Source organism: Mercurialis annua, linkage group LG3, assembly GCF_937616625.2.
Source record: "Mercurialis annua linkage group LG3, ddMerAnnu1.2, whole genome shotgun sequence".
Classification (NCBI taxonomy): domain Eukaryota; kingdom Viridiplantae; phylum Streptophyta; class Magnoliopsida; order Malpighiales; family Euphorbiaceae; genus Mercurialis; species Mercurialis annua.
In genome coordinates this window covers 11,764,729-11,774,420 of record NC_065572.1, presented here as the reverse complement: position 1 = coordinate 11,774,420, position 9,692 = coordinate 11,764,729, and the positions used below count along the sequence as shown (strand labels likewise).

The 9,692-nt window shown below is 32.5% G+C and overlaps 1 long non-coding RNA gene across 1 annotated transcript; it reads left to right on the top strand.

Moving 5' to 3' along the window:
• Positions 1-4,720: 4,720 nt before the first annotated feature.
• LOC126675156 (uncharacterized) lies at positions 4,721-6,487 on the top strand. Its single transcript, XR_007639690.2, has 3 exons — positions 4,721-5,080; positions 5,182-5,810; positions 6,023-6,487. It is a non-coding gene; the product is annotated as an uncharacterized LOC126675156 (long non-coding RNA).
• The last annotated feature ends 3,205 nt before the right edge of the window (positions 6,488-9,692 follow it).

Sequence of the window (9,692 nt, the reverse complement as noted above, 5' to 3'; positions counted from 1 at the left end):
CGTATTCAACCAGCTATCATATGCAAATACACTAGACTGACTCGATATTGGTGATCACACAGCCTATTGACATCCAATAGGTAGCTAGTTTCTTCGGATCGCATACTAGTTCTCGTATATAACTTAATAGAAACATAAACATTTAATCAAATCATATAACATGCGATGCGTAAAAACAGTATACATATGTATATAAAATAGCTTTATATATATAATACACGAAAGTAAAGTGCAACTCACAGTGACCGCTATCCACTCTATAATGTAGTCGATGTGGTGGTATGCTCGGACAAGTCCACCTCTAGTGCCCTCACCGCTCAGTCGTACGTCTGATACATATTAATTAACGTTTAATGATTAGACGTGAACCTCATATTCTTATACGTATAATACTTTAAGTCTTAAGGTTTTGTTTTATTCCTAATGTTATTTGTGATCTCGATATTCCTTTATCATAATCACGATATCTCTAACTCTGTTTTTCGTATTCAAGAAACGAATACTACTCTTACATTTTCCATTATCGTTGCTCACGTAAAACGTCGAGCTAAAACTTTACTTTTTTAATTTATCGGGATCCTTAATCGTTTTTAGGATCTAATATTGAAAAAATCCCATTTCTTTAAGGCTAAAAGTCCATTTTAGCCCCTCGGGCAAAAAATCCATTTTAGTCCCTCGTGGACCCACTGCGCGCCCGCACAGGGTGGTGTGCGTCCGCACACCTTGGGTGTGCGTCCGCACACTGTTAGCAAAAATCCAACTCGTAGTACTCGACAAGTCGAGGTCGAACCCACAAGGACTAGAGGTTTAATGTGAGTGAAACGAAATTCAATTCGGAAAGCAACGAAAAGGAATTTGTTTCAAGTATCAATTTAACACTAACAATTTAACTAACACCAAACTTGCAACTAACAACTAGAACTGACAACTAATTTAGCAATTGTAAAAGACTAAAAGCGATTAACAATAAACGAGAATTCAAATGATAAAAGAGGTTTGGAGGTCAAAACTCCACCTAGGTCATGCAATCTTGGGAATCGGGTCTAAGGCAACAAAACGCGAACCGAGCGTTCCTAATGCATAACTCCCGCTCTCTCGAGCCTCAAAGAGCTACAAAACCACAAACAAACAGACTAACCAAGCCTAATCCACTCTCGTGGCACTAAGCAAGATTAACAAGCCAATTACTGATTAACAATCAACTCTAAGGTTTCCTAATCTCTAACCCACTCTCATGGTATCATCAATTAGGATCCTAATTAATCTATTCAATTAATTAACCTTCTCTCAAAGTGTTAACCAACCTAGAATCATGCTTTAGGTAGCTAATCTAAAACAAGCATTAAGAATATCAATTAGAACAACAATAAACCTAAACCCTAACCCAAATCATGCATTTAACTAAGCTTCATTCCAACCCCCAAATAAGGGGATTTAGCCAACCATGGCTAAATCAACAACAATCACAAAATAAGAATGATAAAGCATTAAAGATAGAGTATTAATTACCTTTGTAGAGACAACTAATGAGAACATTCAATAATAAGATAACTCTTCAATCCATAAATAAGAAACACAATCTTCAATTAAAAAGCTTCAATATCATTCAACAATGGAGTAAATGCTACTTGAAGAAGATGGCTCAAAGCCCTAGAGTTTACTAAAATAAGGAGAATATTCAAAAAGCTCTCAAAGTTATTTCTATGGAATATTTATTAACCTAATTTGAAGATAAAAATGCCTTATATAGGGCTTACACAAGTAGAAAGTTTACTCCTTGTACTATAGTTATGTCTAACCAAATCTGGAGATGGGTCCACCTTGTCTTGAGGTGAGAAAAAGCATTTTAAGCCCAATTTTTGTACATGCTCGATAGAGCATCTCCCTTGCTCGATAGAGCGGAGAAACCGAGAGCTTTGCTCTATCGAGCAAGTCTTGAAGTGCTCTATCGAGCACTTCCTTCGACTCCGCTGCAGAACCGCTGACTTCAAATCTTCATAACTTCTTGTAGGAAACTCCAAATGAGATGATTCTTGAACCCTTGGAAAGCTTAGGATGTCTACTTCAACTCTTATGAAGAACACAATTTCATTGGGAGCTTCTAACTGGTCCAAATGCATCAATTAGTGCAGCGAGGTCAGATTCTCGAATATGCTTTCATCCTCTTTTCAATCCAATGCTTCGACCTTTCTCCGATTTATTGATTCTTGCTCCTTTTATCCCCAAAAGACTTCGTAATGCTTCATTTCCCTACAATGCTCACACATATAATAAGTCATCTGAAACAACCGAAAAGCATGATAAAATGTAGCGAAAGCATACGAAAATAACTATAAATCATAGGAGTATTCTACTCCTATCACACACCATCACGGGTGTGCGATCGCACACCACGTGCGATTCGCACGCAGCCCCCGGAAACAGTGTTTCCGGGCTTCCCGTCGTGCTATCTTCAGCCATACATACCAAACACTTCATTTCCGACAAAACCCTTAACTTCGATTTTCCAAAAACACTAAAACCGAGCTTAAATCAATAAATTTCTATTTTATACCAAAACCACCATTAAATTCGATTTTTTCACCAACTACCAAGATATTTACCTTGAAACGAAGTTTAGGATCGATAGACGATTTGATTCTGAAGAAATCGCCGCTTGAATCACTTGAATCGGACGTCGAACGGCGAAACGGCGGCGAACGATCGTAATCGGCGATGGATTCTTAATTTCTCTCGATTGTTCTCTGCTCTTCTTCTTTGAATTTGGGTTTCTTATATTAAATGGTTAAAGGTTCACTTTGGTCCTTGTTCTTTTTGTTTATTATCATTTATCCTTTAAACTTTTCTTTCGTACGATTTAGTCCATAGCTAAATCGACCAATTCTTTTATTACGACTTATACGTATTATTTATACCCGATAAATAATACAAAGCTCGATATCAATACTTTCCCGTCAAAACTTATAAATTTTCATTTTCGACACAAAGTGGCTAAATTACCACTTTGGTCCCTGTACCCTATTTTGAGCTTTTCTTGACATTTTTCCTTTTAATTCCAATTCTAACTTTAGAATTGAAATATAACCTTAATTTTCTGATAATTAGTTTCCCAAAATCGACTTACTTAAGACTTATTTTCTTTATCTTTTCAGAAATTCTTCTGATATCGCTACTCTAGCGAATCAAAACTGGACACGTGGTCCAATTAGCTAATTAATTATTTTGGGGTATTACATTAATAAACCATTAAAATTTCTTAAGTAAACACTTATCCATCATCAATCCAACATATAAGTCAAACATAATTAAGATCATTTCCAGAAATTTAAAATGAATTCATTTACCCTTATTTTAGCAATTTTTAAAGAAATTAAACTCTAAAAATCAAAACCCAATATTTATAAATAATACCCAACATTTTAATCAACTTTAATCTATAAAAATCAACATTTAACATATATATTAAATTCATTTTTAACATCAGCCCAGAAATTTAAAACAATAATTTAATTTCACATATAAAATTAATTTAAACCGAAAGCCATCAAAATAACAATTAAAACCAACTAATCAACCATCAAACAACAATTTTAAACCATCCTAAACATGTATCTAAGGTTCATTCAACATCAGCAAATAAAAGTTAAGATTTGAGCTTTGAAATTCACCTTGATCCAACATGCAAAGATAGATTAATATTTTACGGGAAAATTGCAACGTTTTTTGTTAAGAAAATTTGGTGAGAAAAGTTAACAATCTAGGACTTGTGTTTTATTTTTTTATTTGAGAACTTTGGCACCCACACAACAATGAAGAATGAAATTATGCTAGAGAAATGAAGAAGAAGAAGATGAGTAAGTTACTCTGGCATCAAGATTGCTTATGGAAATATCTAGATATTAGTTTCATGTTTGGTGTATTTACAAGTTTGCCATTATGGCATTCTTGTAAATAAGTCGAACTCTAGGGGAAAAATAAATTCAAGTATCTCAAATATTCAAAAACATTAGATCATAACATATGGGCTGAATTAAAATATTTTTGGGCCTTTAAAAATAATTAAAATAATTATTTTGACGGTTTTTAGCGTAAAATCGCAAAATTCACATTTAACACATAAAATTGCCAAAAGTCAAATTTAAGGCAAAACACACTCCAAATCACATTTTCACACTTATAAATTCACCTCGTGAATATAATAACTATTTTTGAGGTCCTACTTAATAAAAATTGGACACGCGCGAAAATAAATACTAACAAATGATACGGGGTATTACAGTCAGGAACAAGAATCCTTATTACATATGCTCTTTCTCTGCCCTTATGCTCAATGGGTCTGGTTTTTATCTCCTCTTTCTCTTCGCACGGCTTCTTTGCAGCTGGTTTCTTTTGCCCAAATATGGCTACATGTTATTGCTGATTTTTCTCTTCTCAGTACTGAGTCAGATGATCTTACGCTGTTCTGTTTTCTTTTATGGTATTTATGGAAAAGCCGAAATGCAGCTCTTTTTAACCAGGTTTTTTAACCAGGTTCTTAAGCTAATGCAACCGTTTTCAATATATGTTGCCTTATGTTGTAAATTTCTGAAATTCGTTAATTTCTGTGCAACAGATTTTAACCGTAACCTTTCTGTTGCCTTATATACACTATTGCAACAGTATCGATACTGTTGCTTTGTCAGTATTGCAACAGTTTCACATATGCTTCAGTCTTGGTCAATGGTGTGTAAGTAGTCCCTTATATCGTTTCTGTTATATTGCCTTCCAGTAGAAATGATAAGAGTTTCAGAGTTTTAGAAACACTCCACAAATGAAAGCGAAATGTGGAAATCGTAAATTCGTGTTGCAGCGAATCGAGAAGTTTCCGCACAACATAGGAAATTTATCTTAAATTCGTGTTGCAGGGAATATTTGAGAGATATAATAAAGACAAGAGTGGGAAAATTGATTTGTTTGAATTGAGGGATGCGCTTTATGGCATAGGATATGCAGTTCCTCCTTGTATTCTTAAAATTCTGATATCCAAGTATGATGATGGAAGTGGAAGAAAGATTGAACTCAACTTTGGCAACTTTGTTGAGTAAGTTATCTGATGCTATTTTTTGTTTCACATGGACTTCTTTTAAAGGCATCTTAAATCTGATTATATTTCTGTTTTTGTTCCTTCTGATCGACATGCAGATGTGGCATGATTTTAAAGGTGATACCATAACTACTCTCTTTTAGACTTGATTCACTTGATAAAATTTGGCACTAGGTGGAAATGGTGCCATATGATTTTGTATGCAGATACACTCTTCAGTTTTCAGTTTTGGTACATAGACTTGCATACATCAAGACGCTTAGACGCACACGTAACATGTCTACTGTCATACCATTTTTTGTCTACTGTCATACCATTTTTATGTCTACTGTCATACTGGTACAACAACCTTTAATTACGACGAATTTATGTCTACTGTCATACCATTTTTTGTAACATGTTTCATTGCAGGCTCTTGAGCCCTCAAAAGAAGTTGCAATGCAACTCTTAGTCAGGTCGATATATTTTTTAAATCAGAAATCTAGTCTGGATATGCAGAGCCAGCTTTCCCTATATTTCGAAAATGTCGTACAACTGGTACAAGATGGCTACTATCTTGAATCATTGTGTTATGCAAGAAAACACAAGGTGATGTTAAATTAATGTCAAATCTTCAATTTCTTGAGAAGAAACATTCTTTATATAAAATAATGAAGCTAAAATTGCTTTTCTCTTTATTGCGAGAAATCAATTTCCCCTTGATATGGGTTGGGTCTCTTCTCTTAAGGTAACTGTTTTATTCTCAATGTATTCACTTCAGTTCAGTTCCTGCGAAATCATGATTTCTGCTTAATAAAGTAACTACAAGACTAAAGTACTTTTTTAAACCGCGGAATTACTTTAGTTACCGTGTTAATTCACAGAAAGCACAGAGTCATGTGGTTATGTCTTGTTGATATTCTGAATAAGCTTAAACTGAGAAGACTTTTGTTGTTCCAGGCATTTCTAGGATTTAAGTCTGACAGTAGCTTAATACAGTTCAATTATCAGTTGAAAAGGTGTGATTATGACTTAGTAACCTGGAGGAAAAGTCTAGAGCTACGTGCAAGCGCTGAACTTCGAAGGGGATTCGAGTTACTGGATTTAGACGGAGGGATAGAACGGGACCTTTACATCAATGGCATGATACGAAGAGCGACAAAGAAATTGCAAAAACAACATTGGCTCATCCTTATTTCGATAGGGAAGGTCGGCTAGCTTTATCTTTCATGCAGAAACCGAGGATGAAATACTTTCGAGCGAGACAACAAGATCGAATTTTTAATTTTAGCGAACATTTTTTGTTTCTAATTTTAGCGAATATTTTCTGTTTCTAATTTTAGCAAATATTAAATTGTTGCCTAGAAGGAATATTTAAATTATATATGAGATTTATTTGAATTTTTATACAAAATAAATTATGTTGTTGCCTTTTCTATATAAATTGTTGCTGAAAGTTTTAGTCAAATCAGTAGTATATATAGTATTGCATAAAGAACAATACAAATTGTTGCTTCATAAAAAATTGTTGCCTAAAATGCAATATGAAACTGTTACAAAAGATGTTTGAAACTGTTGTTTAAAGTTTTAGTCAAACCATTGCAAATAGTATATATAAGTGTTGCATAAAGTACTGTATAAACCGCTGCCTTATAAAAAAGATTGTTGCCTAAACTACGTTGTTCAACTGTTGCAGAAGATGTTTAAAACCGCTGCCTTTAATATTTATTGCAACGGTTTTATTTCTGTTACTATAGATTAAAAAACCTGTTGCAATAGCTATCAAAACCTATTGCAGCGGCCACAAATGTAGCTGATTTAAAACCGTTGCAATAGACTTACGGCAACGGTTTTTGTATATTAAGCAACAGTTACCCACTGTTGCCGAAAGTGACTTATGTGGTAGTGAGCATATGCTGAATTCCTCCTTTCACAGCATCCTCCAGTTGAGTTTCCTGTCACTCGCTCTCTATATCCTGTATCTCTCCAGCATTCCTTGCCTCCTCCTGGTGTTATTAAACTAAATGTGGATGCTGCTACTAATCAACTTCATCACTTTGGTACCATAGCTGTTATAGCCAGAGACAGTTCAGGCTTATTGATTGCACAATTCACAGCTTCGTTCCGTTCTATTTGGGATCCCGGCATATTGAAATTTTTGGCGGTTCGCGAGACTCTGAATTGGTCTTTCTCTAGACACTGGCAACATATTATTATTGAGGGAGATGCTCTACAAGTGATCCAATCAGTTAATTCCTATGAACCTCAACTTTCTTCTGCTTTGGGTATCTGCAGTGATATTTGGCATCTTCAGACTATGTTTACATCGTGTTCTTTTTGTTATACTCCTCGTGCTTTTAATGGCTTAGCACATAATTTGGCTAAGCAGTGTAAACTTTCTATGCTTAGGGTTGGTTGGTAGTCTGTTTGGATGTTGTTTGTAATTCCTGTATGTACTTTTTCTACCTTCTATCTAATCTACTCTACCTTTGGGAAAAAAAAATTATAATTCTTACAGAAGCTCTTATTTTCTCCTTCACTCATATAAACAATTTTAATAAATTCGAATACTTTAAAATACTTTAGTAAAATTTATTTTCAAGTGTTGTCTATTGCTAAACATGACTTTCTAATTATAAAAAACTTATTACACCAAAAACATAATTTTGGTGTCCAAATTTATGGAAAATTAATTATATTTAAAAATAAATTTGATTTTAATTTTTAGATCCTTTTATTATGCATCAATTTTTTATATATTTTTTATTTGTTCGAAATAAACCAGATATTCTTTGATATGATTAAAAGAATTAAAAAAATTCACATTGACCTTTTGTTATAATCATATATATTCTACATGTTAATATTTTATTTTTAGTATTTTATTTTGATATTTTTATTGTTTATACCGAAAATTAAATTCATATATTAAGACAAACTATATAGTAATGTAAGTTTGAAGAAATTGAGTCTATTTATGATTTGGTTTTTGTTTTCCAATTTCAGTTGGTAATTTTTTATTTTGTCTTAATCATTTACAAATTCAATTAACCCGAAGCATATGTGAAACTTTAATGTTATGTGATGATGGAATTTTAATAGGTTATTAAGGGGTTAATTTTTGATTTTGATTTTTTGATTCTTTTTCATACAATTTATTCATGATTTCATTTTTAATTTTTTTTAATTTATTTGAGATGAATCAAATCTTTATTGATACGAACTAAAAATCCACGAGAATCCGAACCAATTCTTTTGAAATTAATCATCGATAAGTTTTATGTTGATATTTTATTTTCCAGTATTTTATTTTGATATTTTCTTACACATTTTTTTAGCATGATTTTAATTTGATTCGGTTGACTCTAGATATCATATGTATTCTACCTAGCGACTTTTCTATTTGGATTTTATATTGTACTTTTTCTTTATCTTTTTTTATGTATTTTTCTCATCACTTTTTTCCGAATTTTGGTGAATAATTGGTTTTAGCAATAAAAATGGATAAAAAATTAGAGTTTTTAACAAAAACAAATACTTTTAGTAATATTATAAAATTTATTAGAAAGATGAATTTGGAGTTTAAAGATAAGTTTGGTTGCAATTTGTTTTTAATTTTTTCATGATATGAGCAAGTGCTATTGTCTATAGAGTCGTAATTTTAGCGATTTTTTGTTTATGTGGGAAATTTTAATTATGTGTACGAATATAATATTTTGATGTTGCTGAAACTGATATTATACATATTTAAGTTTAGATTTCGAATTGAATGATTTTTTTATATTGATAAAGAAAATATTGTTGACAAAACATATATCAGTTTTAAAATTTAATTCACAATGTTTAGTATTTATATTCATCTAATTTATTATTATGTAAAATTTAATTAATTCAATATATTATTTATTTATTTTATCCAAATTATTATTTGTTTGTGTGTCAATAAAAATGTGTAAATTTCGAAACGAAGCGAGGGTTTAATACTAGTAGAAATTGTATTTGAGACGTCTTATCCAAATAGGCTAAGCCCACACCGGCAAAACGTTACAATCTCATTAACACAAAATGTCACCATTGTAGTAAGAAAATTAAGTGTGCAAGACACGTTCCTTTAATTAGTAATTGAGCTAATATTTATGGTGAGCTGCGTGGGCACGTTTCCATTGATTAGAGGAAGAGATGCATATATTTGGGATTCTTCCTTATCTACATGGTATCTTTTCATCTTTTATTAAAGGCTAATCACCTCAAAAACTACCGACCTTTCATTTTTTTTCAATAACACCCGTCAACTGCATCCCATTTTGTGTTTTTACGTTTCAATAGCACCCTAAATTATTAGATTGAACTCTTTTCGTTTGGATAAAGTTCAAAATAAAATTTTCATATTTTTAAAAAACTCTAAATATCATATGATGTTATAAATTATACGTATAAACCCTCTTTTTTATAACAAACAATATATAAATAAATAAATTAAATAAAAAATCACCGTCTCCCTTCGGATCTGCCGCCGCTCTCCATCACCATCTCCGTTTGAACTCCGTCACCGTCTTCCATGGAAGACGAGCACCATGGTCTTCCATGGAAGATCAGATCTGCTGATCTTCCCCATAGAAGACCAGCAGAT